Raw genomic sequence first — 18,152 nt, 5'->3', positions numbered from 1 at the left:
GGAGATTTAGTTTTTCTTGCCGCAGCTGAATGATTTACATCTGTTAACCAGCATAAGTACATGTGGAGGTTGCCTGGCTGCTAGGGAATCCCCACATGTACTTATGCTGGCTAACAGATGTAAATCATTCAGTAAAAGAGAAGAAACTAATGCGGCACTCACCCCGAATTTGCTGTGAAGATTGTGATCTTTAATGGAGAAAGATGAAAATTACATCCATCAGGACATCAGGTACATATGGAACTGTAGAAGCACCTGTGTGTGCGAAACGGCCGTGTCCGTGCTCCTATACCGCACCCTCATATGTACCTGATGTCCTGATGGATGTCATTTTCATCTTTCTCCATTAAAGATCACAATCTTCACAGCAAATTCGGGGTGAGTGCCGCATTAGTTTCTTCTCTTTTACTGCATACCGATTACTCTCTGGACATTCATGCAGAGCACCATTACCCTTTACGATTGTGACGCCTGAATACACAGCTGTCCATTAACAGTCCTGCATGCTTGGAAACATTCTGCTCTAGTGCCGTTCTGCTCCCTATACTATTGTAAATCATTCAGCTGCGGCAAGAAAAACTAAATCTCCGAGCACTAAAAAATACTCGGAGGACCCCTGAGCGTGCTCGGGAAATCTCGAGTAACGAGTATATTCGCTCATCACTAATAATAAGAAATTATTGTTTTTTATTCCCTGAAGCGCTGTTTTTGTATGCCTTATCAGTAGTGTTGAGCATTCCGATACCGCAAGTATTGGGTATCGGCCGATACTTGCGGTATCGGAATTCCGATACCGAGTTCTGATACTTTTGTGGTATCGGGAATCGGTATCGGATCCATAGTGATGTGTAAAATAAAGAATTAAAATAAAAAATATTGATATATTCACCTCTCCGGCGGCCCCTGGACATCACCGCGGGTAACCGGCAGGCTTCTTTGTTTAAAATGAGCGCGTTTAGGACCTGAGAATGACGTCGCGGCTTCTGATTGGTGGTCACGTGCCGCTCATGTGACCGCCACGCGACCAATCACAAGCTGCGACGTCATTCTCAGGCACTAAACTCCTCTTTCTAGGAATTTAGGACCTGCGAATGACGTCGCGCTCATTTTAAACAAAGAAGCCTGCCGGTTACCCGCGGTGATGTCCAGGGGCCGCCGGAGAGGTGAATATATCAATATTTTTTATTTTAATTCTTTATTTTACACATTAATATGGATCCCATGGCCTGAAGGAGAGTTTCCTCTCCTTCAGACCCTGGGAACCATCAGGAACCAGGAACCATTGACTTGTATTGGTATCGGATATCGGTATCGGCGATATCCGATACTTTTCGGGTATCGGCCGATACTATCCGATACCGATACTTTCAAGTATCGGACGGTATCGCTCAACACTACTTATCAGACAATAAAGCTCTGCAACACCTGTCTAAAGGGAATCTGTCAGCAGGATATCTCCCCCCAAACTATTTGTATGCATGTAGCTCTTACCTTTACATGGACAGTCCCTTCCTGCATTCCTCAGAAATCAGTATTTCAATTGATATGCAAATGAGGCTGTAGATCTGAAGCCTCTGTCACTCCAGCTTTCTTTTCCCCGCCCATTGGCTTCAGATCTATAGCCTCATTTGCATATCATTTTAAACAGTCATTACTTAGTAACCAAGGAACAGACTGGACATGGAAAGGTATTGCTAGACTTGTCTTTTAAAGAGCTACGTATGCATATAAATGGTATGGGGGATGAAATACTGCTGACAGATTTCCTTTTCAGGGGCTCATTAACCCTTTCACACCGCAGCCCATTTTTGTTTTTGCATTTCTGTTTTTTGTTACCCTGCTTCCCAGAGCCATAACTTTTTTTATTTTTCCATGAATATGGCCATGTGAGGGCTTATTTTTTGCAGAACGAGTTGTACTTTTGAACAACACCATTGGTTTTAGCATATAGTGTATGGGAAATCGAGAAATAAATTCCAAGTGCGGTGAAATTGCAAAAAAAGTGCAATCCCACAACTGTTTTTGTGGTTTTTACCATTTTCAGCAAATGCTAAAACTGACCTGCCATTATGATTCTCCAGGTCATTAGGAGTTGGTAGAAACCAAACATGTCTAGGATCTTGTTTATTTAAGTGGTGAAAACAAATTCCATAGTTTAAAAAAGAAAAAAAGCATCATTTTCCAAGACCCATAGAGTCTCAGTTTTTCATGATCTGGGGCTGGGTGAGGGCTTATTTTTTGTGTGTCATGCTGACGTTTTTATTGATACCATTTTGGTGTGGATACGATCTTTTGATTGGCCATTATTGCATTCTAATGCAATGTTGCGGTGACCAAAAAAACGTAATTCTGGCGTTTTGACTTTTTTTTGCACTACTCTGTTTACTGATCGTATTCTTTTTATATCTTGATAGATCGGGCGATTCTGAATGCAGTGATACAAAATATGTGTTTTTTTCTTTAATTGTTTTATTTTAAATGGGGCGAATGGGAGATGATTAAAACTTTTATATATACATTTTTTTTACTTTTCACTTGCTTCTACAGTCTCCATGGGAGACTAGAAGCTGCAATCTTCTAATCGCCTCTGCTACATACAGGCGATGATCAGATTACCTGTATGTAGCAGAAATGTTCACTTGCTATGAGCGCCGACCGCTGGGGACCCGCGGTCATGTGACATGGGAGCCGACGGGCGGGATTAGTGATGCGCTTCCACTGCAATCACATTAAATGCCGCCGTCAGAAATTGACAGCGGGATTTAACAGTTTAACAGCCTTGGGTGGATCGCGATTCCACCCGCGGCTCTTAGGGTTACATGTCAGCGGTTCACAACAACTGACATGTGCCGGTAAAGATGTGGGTTCAGCGTCGGAGCCCACATCAAAGGGAGAGATAAGACATGCACAGCACATGTACGGCGCATGTCGTGAAGGGGTTAAAGGGTCACAGGGTTTGTACTCCCTTGTCTGAGGGCAGCATAATGTAGTAAAAGATACCCTGATTCCAAAGATATATCACTTACTGGGTGCAGCAGTTGTGACACAATCAGAGTTCTTTAGAAGCAGCATGAAGCAGAGCTCATAAAGTTGCCCTCACCCACCCAACAACTCTCTACCTACATAGTCTATTGACAGTGAGCTGCTTATCACATGAGGGGGCAGAATAGGACTAGCAGTTGTGTGAGCATCAGACCTGGCAGTGATAATATCCTAGTGATAAAACCTTCACTGTAAGTAAACAGCACACAGCCTAATAAATGACAAAATCTGCTGGCAGATACCCTTTAAATTTTGTAATAATTGAAAACCACCAAAAATACTCTTGACCCTCTGTCATTCAACAATACGTTGGTAGTGCTAATCTGCCTTTTATTGTAGGCAGCACAGGGAGGGGGTTTCTACTATATGAATCTGCCTTCTTGTCAAAATATGATCCGATCTAAAAGCTGTGAAAGAGGGGGGACAAGGCAGAATGAAAGAAGAGAATAATATAGGATAGTACCCGCTCCTATTTATATTCATGCTTATCTTCTGTATTTAGCGTTTCTTTAAGAGAAAAAACAACTAGATAAACTGTCGTAACAAAGTCAAATGTCACAAGCAATATGTCAAAATAAAGAAATTCTTCAGAAACGTGACGTGGCTTGAACTAATTATAAAGGAAGTCTTTTGGTTTAAAATAAAAGGGTCTTACACGTCTTGATCACTGTCGGTCCGCACCCAACAACAGATAATGAAATATACTGTATATCCTATTCTGACCTTCTATTGAAACAAGACTTATATCTATTAAGTTTAGCCAGAGAGAAAAGAAGAGGGACAACTCTTTAATCCAGGGGTGCACAACCTGTAGCCTGGGGCTACATGCAGCCCACGATGCCATTCTATGTGGCCCCCAAGCATATGGACAGATAAATGCTTGTCTGACTGGTTAACTATATGTGTGTACCCACCCACGGAAGAATACTGCCAAGCAACAGAGCAGCAGGGACAGGCAAGTATTAATGGTGCCTGTGTAGACATCTCTGGATGCCGCATACATCAGGGGTATTTTAGCCCATTTGACACTCCAGAAAGTAGTATGTGAGTTAGACAGGGGGCTTTCAGTGTCTGGGGCTCGCTCCACTGAAGTTTATGGGGGATCTGAGACATTAGGCAGCTTGCAAAATACCCATAATCTACAGTAGAGAGCTATGTGCATGCCCTCTTCTTCTTTTGGACCTATTCACACACTTTTTTTATGAGGATTTAGAAGAGTATTTTACTGCAAAATGAACATTAAAAATGCCTCAAATTCTCTTTGAATACGTTTTCTTATTAGTTTTACTGGGAAATAATGTGGAAAAAAAGCAGTACTCTGTGCACTGCGGAAGCTTTTCCCATTAAAATCAGTTGCAAACTTGTTCAAAGAGTATTTGATGCGGGTTTTGATATGGATTTAGGAGCAGAATCAATTTTGTAAATCCATGCAAACAAACTCAGTTTCAACGTACCATTAAAGTGCAGATTTGTGGAGGTAAGAGTCCTGTAAGTGGAACTTGTGCCCATTTAAAGTATATACTTTCCATATGCCACAAAGGTCACGGAAGGGAATACCCCTTTAATTTGTAGTGTGGCCCCCCTGGATTAGTTCAGTTTGACAACGTGACCCTTGGAACAAAAAAAAAAGGTTGTGAATCCCTGCTTTGAACCATGTTTCCCTCTATTGGTCAAGGTAAAGGAAAAAAAGAACAAAAAAGAAACAAGAAAACAAAAAACAGAAGGCGTGTGCTAAAAGGGAAAAAGAAAATCTTTCTGACCCTTAGTGGTGATCAGACTGCATCTCCATGAAAAAAAACAAGAATTTTAGAAATGTACACAGGCACTGATATTTTATTTCAAGTCTGTATTAAAGGCATCAACTTTTTATGCCAAAACCAGGAAAGTCTCAGCTTTTCCGACTTGTAGACAAACTACTTCTAATGTGCCATTCTGATGCATATGTGAACCCCTCATTCCAAGAATCAGTGGGGTAAAAGGACCCCTTCTATCATTATATTAATTTTCCTATGATACATCTGAGGATACCATCAAGGGCTTATGTCAATCTTAGGGGAAGTTCACCTTTCTGTTTGCACTTTCCGTTTGTCTGTCCCTATTAGGTAACGTTCACACTAGCGTTATGCAACAAGTTGCATTTTTCTTGCGTCCAAATTTCGGCAAAAACTGACGAATGCGTCGCAAAACGCAGCGTTTTTGCGTGCGTTTGTGCGTTGCATCGCCGACGCAGCGGCGCACAACGCTAGTGTGAACGTAGCCAAACTTATACTGGTGCTACTTGTGCGGAGATGATTATTCTAAAATTGGCAAGCATTTTTCTGAGGCCGAGGACCCCAAAACTGATCCTACTGTATAAGACATTTGAGAGTAGACGTTCACTTCTACCAGGGACCTTACAGGGGGTCTGTCAGCACAAACAAAGCAATCGGACCATCTTTGGAGAGAACAAATAGTTCAGTGCACCCAACTACTCAATGTAAAATCATATGATAGAAACATCTAAAAAAGGCACAAAGTAACCGTATACATAAAGAATGCCATAAATAAAGCACAATTTAGCGCTAACCATAACTAACGAGAACATAAGTGCTGGCAGTTACCTACTCCTGGACTGGCTCCACATTTTGTCCTAATGAGTGGTGGCTTGGTCTTGCTCCAGGTTTGTGCTCTGCTCCGAGTTGTCCCCATATGCAGATACTGAAGTGTCACTGGGAAACATGACAAAGATTACTTGCTGCAATGTATTCTGGCCCCAGCAGTCCCTCCTATCTGCAGACATGTGTGCAGATGGAGCAGCGGAAAACGTGTTAATAAATCCTGCCTGAAGCTACATACCTAATGCTGACAGATCACTAGGAGGAGAACCCAATGCCTCATTCCTCAATCTGTGCATGCTCAACGTTAACTGTTTACTAAGAGACGGTGAACTGAGGCACAAGGTGCAGCGGGCCCCATGTCAGGTCACTGGTATTGATTTCGCAAGCTGAACATTTACTACATGTACTAAGTGCTGAGTGTTCTTTTAGGCTATGTCTCTTTCCTCACGTGCAGGCATTGCAGTAACTTAGGTATCCATGGTTACGACCACTGATATAGTGACAGTTAGTTAGCTGCTAGTGGTCGTCGTAACCATGGATACCCAAGGTCCTGCAATGCCTGCACATGAGGAAAGAGACCTAGCGAATCAGAAAAACTATACCATATTTCTAATTGTAGGCATTTGCTAATATTATTATTACACCTACTACATATTGGGACAGGATCTTGGAGATGGGATCTGTGATTTTTTTGGGGAAGCTGAAAAACATATGCAGATTAATTTGACTGTAATTATTTTACAGTTCACAGTGAATACAGCTGATATCTTCATATCAGAATTATGGGCTGTAGACTAGACATCACTTATAATAATAATTATGGTTTTCTAATGGGTCTGTAAAAAATATTGTCTGTCCGTGATTTTGTCCCGTTCAGAAAAAATAAAAAAAAGTAAAGCTGGCAACTCTGGTTGCGAGTAACTGTACTATGTATGTGAATTATATACTGACCTCTAGCATAATGAAGATATATTTTTCTCTTAAGTTTTGGCACTCCAGAAATTGTGAAGCCCCAGCTCTATAACTACATTTGGACAATATACAGCTGTCCAGACATGCTAGAAGGAAAAATTTGCACTAGTTGGAGAATAATTCTGTATACACTTTGTTCTTGCCTTAGGATACAGTGATTGAAATAAAGCTGTGTAAGCAGCGTGAAATGTATGCATCATCACACGTAGGCAGCTCGTACTACAGGGCTGCACATAAGTGGCTTAGATACACCAGTTCACTGCCACAGTATCATGATGCAATTAAATACATCAACTCTGTTGACCAGTGTTGCCCACGAAAGACAGAACATATCCAGGTTTGTCAACACAGTGTCACACATCATAGGCTTAGGCTGGTTTCACATTTGAGTTTTTTGCCGCTGCGTTTGTAACGCATATAAACGCATGCGTCGTGTTTTCCTATATTTAACATTAAAAACGCATGCGTTTTTTTTGTATGCGTTTTGCCGCGTTTGACGACACGTGTCGTTTCGATGCTTGTGTCTTGGTGCAGAAATGCAACATGTAGTAATTTCTAGAGGCGTTTTTTTGCCGCAAAAAACGTATGTGTTCGATTGCGTCAAAAAAACGTATTGCTGTCTATGTAAACGCATACGTTTTGTTAACACATGCATTTGGCTGCGTTTTTGAACGCATGCGTTTCCATAGAGAAAAACAAGTCTAGACACTGATAAGCCACCCTGTTGTGAATTCCGCTCTTGGGCTCCCTCTGGTGGTTGTAAGTGGCACTTTTGTGAGTTCTGCTCTTGGGCTCCCTCTTGTGGTTTCTAGTGGTATGGCTGCTCCTTGGAGTTAGCTGTCATCAGCTGCCTCCACTTATTGTCCGCTATTTAAGTCTGGCTCTTTATTCAGCCTGTGCCACTTGTCAATGTTCCTAGCTGGATTCACATCTCTGCTTGGATTCTCCTGGTTTCCTGACCAGTTCTGCAAAGATAAGTTCTGGCTTTGCTCATTTCAGTCCACATGTTGTGGACTTATTGTTCTGTGCATTCTATATTTGTCCAGTTGTCAGTATGGATTTTTTCTGTTAGCTGGAAGCTCTGGGAAGCAGATTTACTCTCCACACCTTTAGTCAGGTGTGGAGATTTTGTAAACTCTGTGTGGATTGTTTTTGTAGTTTTTATACTGACCGCACAGTATCCTTTCCTGTCTTGTCTATCAAGCTAGACTGGCCTCCTGTGCTAAAATCTGATTTCATTTCTGCGTATGTTATTTTCCCCTCCTCTCACCGTCAATATTTGTGGGGGGCTATCTTTCCTTTGGGGATTTTCTCTGAGGCAAGATAGGTTTCCTGTTTCCATCTTTAGGGTAAGTTAGATCTTAGGCTGTGTCGAGGGGTCTAGGGAGCGTCAGGTACCCCCCACGGCTATTTTTAGTTGCGCTGCTAGGTTCAGGGTTTGCGGTCAGTACAGATACCACCTCCTTCAGAGCTTGTCTCATGTTGTTCCTAAACCACCAGATCATAACAGTACAAGTGGCCAAAAATGAATTAAATGTATCTTAAAAGAAGGAAAAGAAAGTTCTAAACCATTTTTTTTTCTGTGCTTTGGTTTGTCTTTTTTTTTTTCCTCTTTGATATCTGGGTGGTTCAGGATATATGTTTGGGCATGGATGTTCAGGGTTTGTTTTCTCGTGTGGATCAACTTGCTGCAAGAGTACAGAATATCCAGGACTATGTTGTCCAGACTCCGGCTTTAGAGCCCAGAATTCCTACTCCCAATTTGTTTTTTGGGGACAGATCCAAGTTTTTGAACTTTAAAAATAACTGCAAATTGTTTTTTGCTTTGAAACCCCGTTCTTCTGGTGATCCCATTCAGCAGGTGAAAATCATCATATCCTTGCTGCGTGGTGATCCTCAAGACTGTGCTTTTTCTCTTGAAACAGGGGATCCGGCATTATTGAATGTAGATGCATTTTTTCAAGCGCTCGGATTATTGTATGACGAACCTAATTCTGTGGATCATGCAGAAAAGACCCTGTTGGCCTTGTGTCAAGGTCAGGAAGCGGCAGAGTTATACTGCCAGAAATTAAGAAAATGGTCTGTGCTCACTAAATGGAATGAAGAGGCTCTGGCTGCTATTTTCAGAAAAGGTCTTTCTGAAACCCTTAAAGATGTTATGGTGGACTTTCCTACGCCTGCCGGTTTGAGCGAATCTATGTCTCTAGCCATTCAGATTGATCGGCATCTGCGTGAGCGCAAAGCTGTGCACCATATGGCAGTATCCTCTTAGCATAGTCCTGAACCTATGCAATGTGATAGGATTTTGACTAGAATAGAACGGCAGGAATTCAGACGTCAGAATAGGCTGTGCTTTTACTGTGGTGATTCGGCTCATGTTATCTCTGATTGCCCTAAGCGTACTAAGAGAGTCGCTAGGTCTGTTACCATTAGTACAATACAGCCTAAATTTCTCTTATCTGTGACCCTGATTTGCTCATTGTCATCCTTTTCTGTCATGGCATTTGTGGATTCAGGCGCTGCCCTGAACTTAATGGACTTAGAATTCGCCAGGCGCTGTGGTTTTTCCTTGCAGCCTTTGCAGAGCCCTATTCCTTTGAGGGGCATTGATGCTACACCCTTGGCCAGGGATAAACCTCAGTACTGGACACAGATGACTATGTACATGGCTCCTGCACATCAGGAAGATTGCCGTTTTCTGGTGTTGCATAACCTGCATGATGTTGTTGTGCTGGGATTTCCATGGTTACAGGAACATAATCCGGTGCTGGATTGGAAAACTATGTCGGTGACTAGTTGGGGTTGTCGAGGAGTACATAGTGACGTTCCTTTGATGTCAATTTCCTCTTCCCCCTCTTCTGAGATCCCTGAGTTTTTGTTGGATTTCCAGGATGTATTTGATGAGCCCAAGTCCAGTTCCCTTCCTCCACATAGGGACTGTGATTGTGCTATTAACTTGATTCCTGGTTGTAAGTTCCCTAAGGGCCGACTTTTCAATCTGTCTGTGCCAGAGCATGCCGCCATGCGGAGCTATGTTAAGGAATCTTTGGAGAAAGGGCATATTCGGCCCTCTTCGTCACCATTGGGAGCGGGTTTCTTTTTTGTTGCTAAGAAGGATGGCTCCTTGAGACCCTGTATTGATTATGGTCTTCTTAATAAGATCACGGTTAAATTCCAATACCCCTTGCCTCTGTTTACTGATTTGTTTGCTCAGATTAAGGGGCCTAGTTGGTTTACTAAGATTGACCTCCGAGGGGCATATAATCTTGTTCGTATTAAACAGGGTGACGAATGGAAAACTGCATTTAATACGCCCGAAGGCCATTTTGAATACCTTGTGATGCCATTTGGGCTCTCTAATGCTCCATCTGTGTTCCAGTCTTTCATGCATGATATTTTCCGCAATTATCTTGATAAATTCATGGTCGTATATTTGGATGATATTTTGATTTTTTCCAATGATTGGGAGTCTCATGTGAAGCAGGTCAGGATGGTGTTCCAGATCCTTCGTGATAATGCTTTATTTGTGAAGGGGTCTAAGTGCCTATTCGGAGTTCAGAAGGTCTCTTTTTTGGGTTTTATTTTTTCTCCCTCGTCTATAGAAATGGATCCTGTTAAGGTCCAAGCTATTCATGACTGGATCCAACCCACATCTGTGAAGGGACTTCAAAAATTTTTGGGTTTTTCTAATTTCTATCGCCGTTTCATTGCCAACTTTTCCAGTGTGGTTAAGCCTCTTACTGATTTGACGAAGAAAGGCACTGATGTGACTAATTGGTCCTCTGAGGCTGTTGAGGCCTTTATGGAGCTTAAACGCCGATTTACTTCTGCCCCTGTATTGCGTCAACCGGATGTTTCTCTTCCTTTTCAGGTTGAGGTCGACGCTTCTGAGATTGGGGCAGGGGCCGTTTTGTCTCAGAGGGACTCTGATGGTTCTTTGATGAAACCGTGTGCTTTTTTTTCCAGAAAGTTTTCGCCTGCGGAACGCAATTATGATGCCGGCAATCGGGAGTTGTTGGCTATGAAGTGGGCGTTTGAGGAGTGGCGACATTGGCTTGAGGGAGCTAAACACCGTGTAGTGGTCCTGACCGATCATAAGAATCTGATTTACCTCGAGTCGGCCAAGCGGCTGAATCCTAGACAGGCTCGATGGTCCCTGTTTTTCTCCCGTTTTGATTTTGTGGTCTCGTATCTTCAGGGATCTAAGAATGTTAAGGCTGATGCCCTCTCTAGGAGTTTTTCGCCTGATTCTCCTGGAGTCCTGGAGCCGGTTGGCATTCTTAAGGAGGGGGTGATTCTTTCTGCTATCTCCCCTGATTTGTGGCGGGTGCTTCAGGAATTTCAGGCTGATAGGCCTGACCGCTGTCCAGTGGGAAGCTGTTTGTTCCTGATAGATGGACAAGTAAGGTAATTTCTGAGGTTCATTGTTCAGTGTTGGCTGGTCATCCTGGGATTTTTGGTACCAGAGATTTGGTTGCTAGGTCCTTTTGGTGGCCTTCCTTGTCTCGCGATGTGCGTGCTTTTGTGCAGTCCTGTGGGACTTGCGCCCGGGCCAAGCCTTGCTGTTCCCGCGCTAGTGGGTTGCTTTTGCCTTTGCCGGTCCCTGAGAGGCCCTGGATTTCCATGGATTTTATTTCGGATCTTCCTGTTTCCCAGAAGATGTCTGTTATCTGGGTTGTTTGTGACTGGTTCTCTAAAATGGTCCATCTGGTACCTTTGCCTAAGTTGCCTTCCTCCTCAGATCTGGTTCCATTGCTTTTTCAGCATGTGGTTCGTTTGCATGGCATTCCGGAGAATATTGTGTCTGACAGAGGTTCTCAGTTTGTCTCTAGATTTTGGCGGGCCTTTTGTGCTAGGATGGGCATTGATTTGTCTTTTTCTTCGGCGTTTCATCCTCAGACTAATGGCCAAACTGAGCGAACTAATCAGACCTTGGAGACCTATTTGAGATGCTTTGTGTCTGCTGATCAGGATGATTGGGTGTCTTTCTTGCCGTTGGCCGAGTTTGCCCTTAATAATTGGGCTAGTTCGGCTACTTTGGTTTCACCTTTCTTTTGTAATTTTGGGTTTCATCCTCGTTTTTCTTCTGGGCAGGTTGAGCCTTCTGATTGTCCTGGTGTTAATTTTGTGGTGGACAGGCTGCAGCAGATTTGGACTCATGTGGTGGACAATTTGACGTTGTCTCAGGAAAGGGCTCAACGTTTTGCAAACCGCCGTCGGCGTGTTGGTCCCCGGCTTCGTGTGGGGGATTTGGTTTGGTTGTCTTCTCGTCATGTTCCTATGAAGGTTTCTTCTCCTAAGTTTAAGCCTCGGTTTATTGGTCCTTATAAAATTTCTGAAATTATTAATCTGGTGTCTTTTCGTTTGGCTCTTCCAGCCACTTTTGCTATTCATGATGTTTTCCATAGATCTTTGTTGCGGAGATATGTGGTGCCCGGTGTTGGTTGAGGGAGAGTTAGAATATGAGGTTGAGAAGATTTTGGATTCCCGTTTTTCGAGGCGGAGGCTTCAGTATCTTGTCAAGTGGAAGGGTTATGGCTAGGAGGATAATTCTTGGGTTGTTGCCTCCGATGTTCATGCTACCGATTTGGTTCGTGCTTTTCACTTGGCTCGTCCTGATCGGCCTGGGGGCTCTGGTGAGGGTTCGGTGACCCCTCCTCAAGTAGGGGGGGTACTGTTGTGAATTCCGCTCTTGGGCTCCCTCTGGTCGTTGTAAGTGGCACTTTTGTGAGTTCTGCTCTTGGGCTCCCTCTTGTGGTTTCTAGTGGTATGGCTGCTCCTTGGAGTTAGCTGTCATCAGCTGCCTCCACTTATTGTCCGCTATTTAAGTCTGGCTCTTTATTCAGCCTGTGCCACTTGTCAATGTTCCTAGCTGGATTCACTTCTCTGCTTGGATTCTCCTGGTTTCCTGACCAGTTCTGCAAAGATAAGTTCTGGCTTTGCTCATTTCAGTCCACATGTTGTGGACTTATTGTTCTGTGCATTCTATATTTGTCCAGTTGTCAGTATGGATTTTTTCTGTTAGCTGGAAGCTCTGGGAAGCAGATTTACCCTCCACACCTTTAGTCAGGTGTGGAGATTTTGTAAACTCTGTGTGGATTGTTTTTGTAGTTTTTATACTGACCGCACAGTATCCTTTCCTGTCTATAAAGCTAGACTGGCCTCCTGTGCTAAAATCTGATTTCATTTCTGCGTATGTTATCCCCTTCAAGACCCAGCCTATTTTGACCTTAAAGACCTTGCCGTTTTTTGCAATTCTGACCAGTGTCCCTTTATGAGGTAATAACTCAGGAACGCTTCAACGGATCCTAGCGGTTCTGAGATTGTTTTTTCGTGACATATTGGGCTTCATGTTGGTGGTAAATTTAGGTCAATAAATTCTGCATTTATTTGTGATAAACACGGAAATTTGGCGAAAATTTTGAAAATTTCGCAATTTTCACATTTTGAATTTTTATTCTGTTAAACCAGAGAGATATGTGACACAAAATAGTTAATAAATAACATTTCCCACATGTTTACTTTACATCAGCACAATTTTGGAAACAAAATTTTTTTTTGTTAGGAAGTTATAAGGGTTAAAATTCGACCAGCGATTTGTCATTTTTACAACGAAATTTACAAAACCATTTTTTTTAGGGACCACCTCACATTTGAAGTCAGTTTGAGGGGTCTATATGGCTGAAAATACCCAAAAGTGACACCATTCTAAAAACTGCACCCCTCAAGGTACTCAAAACCACATTCAAGAAGAAGTTTATTAACCCTTCAGGTGCTTCACAGCAGCAGAAGCAACATGGAAGGAAAAAATGAACATTTAACTTTTTAGTCACAAAAATTATCTTTTAGCAACAATTTTTTTATTTTCCCAATGGTAAAAGGAGAAACTGAACCACGAAAGTTGTTGTCCAATTTGTCCTGAGTACGCTGATACCTCATATGTGGGGGTAAACCACTGTTTTGGCGCACGGCAGGGCTTGGAAGGGAAGGAGCGCCATTTGACTTTTTGAATCAAAAATTGGCTCCACTCTTTAGCGGACACCATGTCACGTTTGGAGAGCCCCCGTGTGCCTAAAAATTGGAGCTCCCCCACAAGTGACCCCATTTTGGAAACTAGACGCCCCAAGGAACTTATCTAGATGCATAGTGAGCACTTTGAACCCCCAGGTGCTTCACAAATTGATCCGTAAAAATGAAAAAGTACTTTTTTTTCACAAAAAAATTCTTTTAGCCTCAATTTTTTCATTTTCACATGGGCAACAGGATAAAATGGATCCTAAAATGTGTTGGGCAATTTCTCCTGAGTACACCAATACCTCACATGTGGAGGTAAACCACTGTTTGGGCACATGGTAAGGCTCGGAAGGGAAGGAGCGCCATTTGACTTTTTGAATGAAAAATTATTTCCATCGTTAGCGGACACCATGTCGCGTTTGGATAGCTCCTGTGTGCCTAAACATTGGCGCTCCCCCACAAGTGACCCCATTTTGGAAACTAGACCCCCCAAGGAACTAATTTAGATGCCTAGTGAGCACTTTAAACCCTCAGGTGCTTCACAAATTGATCTGTAAAAATGAAAAAGTAATTTTTTTTTCACAAAAAAATTCTTTTCGCCTCAATTTTTTCATTTTCACATGGGCAGTAGGATAAAATGGATCATAAAATTTGTTGGGCAATTTCTCCCGAGTACGCCGATACCTCATATGTGGGGGTAAACCACTGTTTGGGCACTCGGCAGGGCTCGGAAGAGAAGGCGCGCCATTTGACTTTTTGAATGGAAAATTAGCTCCAATTGTTAGCGGACACCATGTCACGTTTGGAGAGCCCCTGTGTGCCTAAACATTGGAGATCCCCCAGAAATGACACCATTTTAGAAACTAGACCCCCAAAGGAACTAATCTAGATGTGTGGTGAGGACTTTGAACCCCCAAGTGCTTCACAGAAGTTTATAACGCAGAGCCATGAAAATAAAAAAAAAAATTATTTTCTCAAAAATGATCTTTTAGCCTGCAATTTTTTATTTTCCCAAGGGTAACAGGAGAAATTTGACCCCAAAAGTTGTTGTCCAGTTTCTCCTGAGTACGCTGATACCCCATATGTGGGGGTAAATCACTGTTTGGGCACATGCCGGGGCTCGGAAGTGAAGTAGTGACGTTTTGAAATGCAGACTTTGATGGAATGCTCTGTGGGCGTCACGTTGCGTTTGCAGAGCCCCTGATGTGGCTTAACAGTAGAAACCCCCCACAAGTGACCCCATTTTGGAAACTAGACCCCCAAAGGAACTTATCTAGATGTGTGGTGAGCACTTTGAACCCCCAAGTGCTTCATAGAAGTTTATAATGCAGAGCCGTGAAAATAATAAATACGTTTTCTTTCCTGAAAAATAATTATTTAGCCCAGAATTTTTTAATTTTCCCAAGGGTAACAGGAGAAATTTGACCCCAATATTTGTTGTCCAGTTTCTCCTGAGTACGGTGATACCCCATATGTGGGGGTAAACTACTGTTTGGGCACATGCCGGGGCTTGGAATTGAAGTAGTGACGTTTTGAAATGCAGACTTTGATGGAATGCTCTGCGGGCGTCACGTTGCGTTTGCAGAGCCCCTGATGTGCCTAAACAGTAGAAACCCCCCACAAGTGACCCCATTTTGGAAACTAGACCCTGAAAGGAACTTATCTAGATGTGTGGTGAGCACTTTGAACCCCCAAGTGCTTCATAGAAGTTTATAATGCAGAGCCGTGAAAATAATAAATACGTTTTCTTTCCTCAAAAATAATTATTTAGCCCAGAATTTTTTATTTTCCCAAGGGTTACAGGAGAAATTGGACCCCAAAAGTTGTTGTCCAGTTTCTCCTGAGTACGCTGATACCCCATATGTGGGGGTAAACCACTGTTTGGGCACACGTCGGGGCTCAGAAGGGAAGTAGTGACTTTTGAAATGCAGACTTTGATGGAATGGTCTGCGGGTGTCACGTTGCGTTTGCAGAGCCCCTGGTGTGCCTAAACAGTAGAAACCCCCCACAAGTGACCCCATTTTAGAAACTAGACCCCCCAAGGAACTTATCTAGATATGTGGTGAGCACTTTGAACCCCCAAGTGCTTCACAGACGTTTACAACGCAGAGCCGTGAAAATAAAAAATCATTTTTCTTTCCTCAAAAATTATGTTTTAGCAAGCATTTTTTTAGATTCACAAGGGTAACAGGAGAAATTGGACCCCAGTAATTGTTGCGCAGTTTGTCCTGAGTATGCTGGTACCCCATATGTGGGGGTAAACCACTGTTTGGGCACACGTCAGGGCTCGGAAGTGAGGGAGCACCATTTGACTTTTTGAATACGAGATTGGCTGGAATCAATGGTGGCGCCATGTTGCGTTTGGAGACCCCTGATGTGCCTAAACAGTGGTAACCCCTCAATTCTAACTCCAACACTAACCCCAACACACCCCTAACCCTAATCCCAACTGTAGCCATAATCCTAATCACAACCCTAACCCCAACACACCCCTAACCACAACACTAACCCCAACACACCCCTAACCCTAACCACAACCCTAATTCCAACCCTAACCCTAAGGCTATGTGCCCACGTTGCGGATTCGTGTGAGATATTTCCGCACCATTTTTGAAAAATCTGCGGGTAAAAGGCACTGTGTTTTACCTGCGGATTTTCCGCGGATTTCCAGTGTTTTTTGTGCGGATTTCACCTGCGGATTCCTATTGAGGAACAGGTGTAAAACGCTGCGGAATCCGCACAAAGAATTGACATGCTGCGGAAAATACAACGCAGCGTTCCCGCGCGGTATTTTCCGCACCATGGGCACAGCGGATTTGGTTTTTCATATGTTTACATGGTACTGTAAACCTGATGGAACACTGCTGCGAATCCGCAGCCAAATCCGCACCGTGTGCACATAGCCTAATTCTAAAGGTATGTGCACACGCTGCGGAAAACGCTGCGGATCCGCAGCAGTTTCCCATGAGTGTACAGTTCAATGTAAACCTATGGGAAACAAAAATCGCTGTACACATGCTGCGGAAAAACTGCACGGAAACGCAGCGGTTTACATTCCGCAGCATGTCACTTCTTTGTGCGGATTCCGCAGCGGTTCTACAACTGCTCCAATAGAAAATCGCAATTGTAAAACAGCAGTGAAATGCGCAGAAAAAAACGCGGTAAATCCGCCATAAATCCGCAGCGGTTTAGCACTGCGGATTTATCAAATCCGCAGCGGAAAAATCCGCAGAGGACCAGAATACGTGTGCACATTCCTAACCCTAACCCTAGCCCTAACCCTAGCCCTAACCCTACCCCTAACCCTACCACTAACCCTACCCCTACCCCTATTCTAACATTAGTGGAAAAAAAAAAATTTCTTTATTTTTTTATTGTCCCTACCTATGGGGGTGACAAAGGGGGGGGGGTCATTTATTATTTTTTTTATTTTGATCACTGAGATAGATTATATCTCAGTGATCAAAATGCACTTTGGAACGAATCTGCCGGCCGGCAGATTCGGCGGGCGCACTGCGCATGCGCCCGCCATTTTGGAAGATGGCGGCGCCCGGGAGAAGACGGACGGGACCACGGCTGGATCGGTAAGTATGATAGGGTGGGGGGGGACCACGGGGGGGGGGATCGGAGCACGGGGGGGGGGGGAATCGGAGCGCGGGAGGGGTGGAACGGAGCGCGGGGGGCGTGGAACGGAGCACGGGGGGGCTGGAATGGAGCACGGGGGGGTGGAACGGAGCATGGGGGGGTGGATCGGAGTGCAGGGGGGGTGATTGGAGCACGGGGGGGTGATTGGAGCACGGGGGGAGCGGACACGAGCACGGGGGGGAGCGGAGCACAGGGCGGAGGGGTGGGGCGGCGATCGGAGGGGTGGGGTGGGGGCACACTAGTATTTCCAGCCATGGCCGATGATATTTCAGCATCGGCCATGGCTGGATTGTAATATTTCACCCGTTATAATGGGTGAAATATTACAAATCGCTCTGATTGGCAGTTTCACTTTCAACAGCCAATCAGAGCGATCGTAGCCACGAGGGGGTGAAGCCACCCCCCCTGGGCTAAACTACCACTCCCCCTGTCCCTGCAGATCGGGTGAAATGGGAGTTAACCCTTTCACCCGATCTGCAGGGACGCGATCTTTCCATGACGCCGCATAGGCGTCATGGGTCGGAATGGCACCGACTTTCATGACGCCTACGTGGCGTCATGGGTCGGGAAGGGGTTATTTTCCCCTCCTCTCACCGTCAATATTTGTGGGGGGCTATCTTTCCTTTGGGAATTTTCTCTGAGGCAAGATAGGTTTCCTGTTTCCATCTTTAGGGGAAGTTAGATCTTAGGCTGTGTCGAGGGGTCTAGGGAGCGTCAGGTACCCCCCACGGCTATTTTTAGTTGCGCTGCTAGGTTCAGGGTTTGCGGTCAGTACAGATACCACCTCCTTCAGAGTTTGTGTCATGTTGTTCCTAAACCACCAGATCATAACACCTCCCCCCACCATCAAGGTGATAAAGGGATCCAAACCCGAACCCTAGC

General features: G+C 44.0%; 1 protein-coding gene across 4 annotated transcripts in view; it reads right to left on the bottom strand.

The window, feature by feature from the left end:
- The window catches only part of LOC138673093 (ras and Rab interactor 3-like), a 128,186-nt gene that overhangs the window by 96,300 nt on the left and 13,734 nt on the right, over window positions 1-18,152 (bottom strand). Inside the window, exon 1 of one of the 4 annotated variants that reach the window (XM_069761692.1) lies at window positions 5,643-5,809. The exons of 2 other annotated variants lie outside the window; for them this stretch is intronic. The gene's annotated coding sequence lies outside the window, so the exon portion shown is untranslated. Of the gene's footprint in view, window positions 1-5,642; window positions 5,810-18,152 lie in introns of those variants that run through there. One more of the 4 variants, XM_069761695.1, reaches the window with a different exon arrangement.

This window comes from Ranitomeya imitator, chromosome 3, assembly GCF_032444005.1.
Source record: "Ranitomeya imitator isolate aRanImi1 chromosome 3, aRanImi1.pri, whole genome shotgun sequence".
Taxonomy (NCBI): Eukaryota; Metazoa; Chordata; class Amphibia; order Anura; family Dendrobatidae; genus Ranitomeya; species Ranitomeya imitator.
Note: the sequence above shows the minus strand (reverse complement) of the source record. Positions and strands in the feature narration are given on the sequence as shown.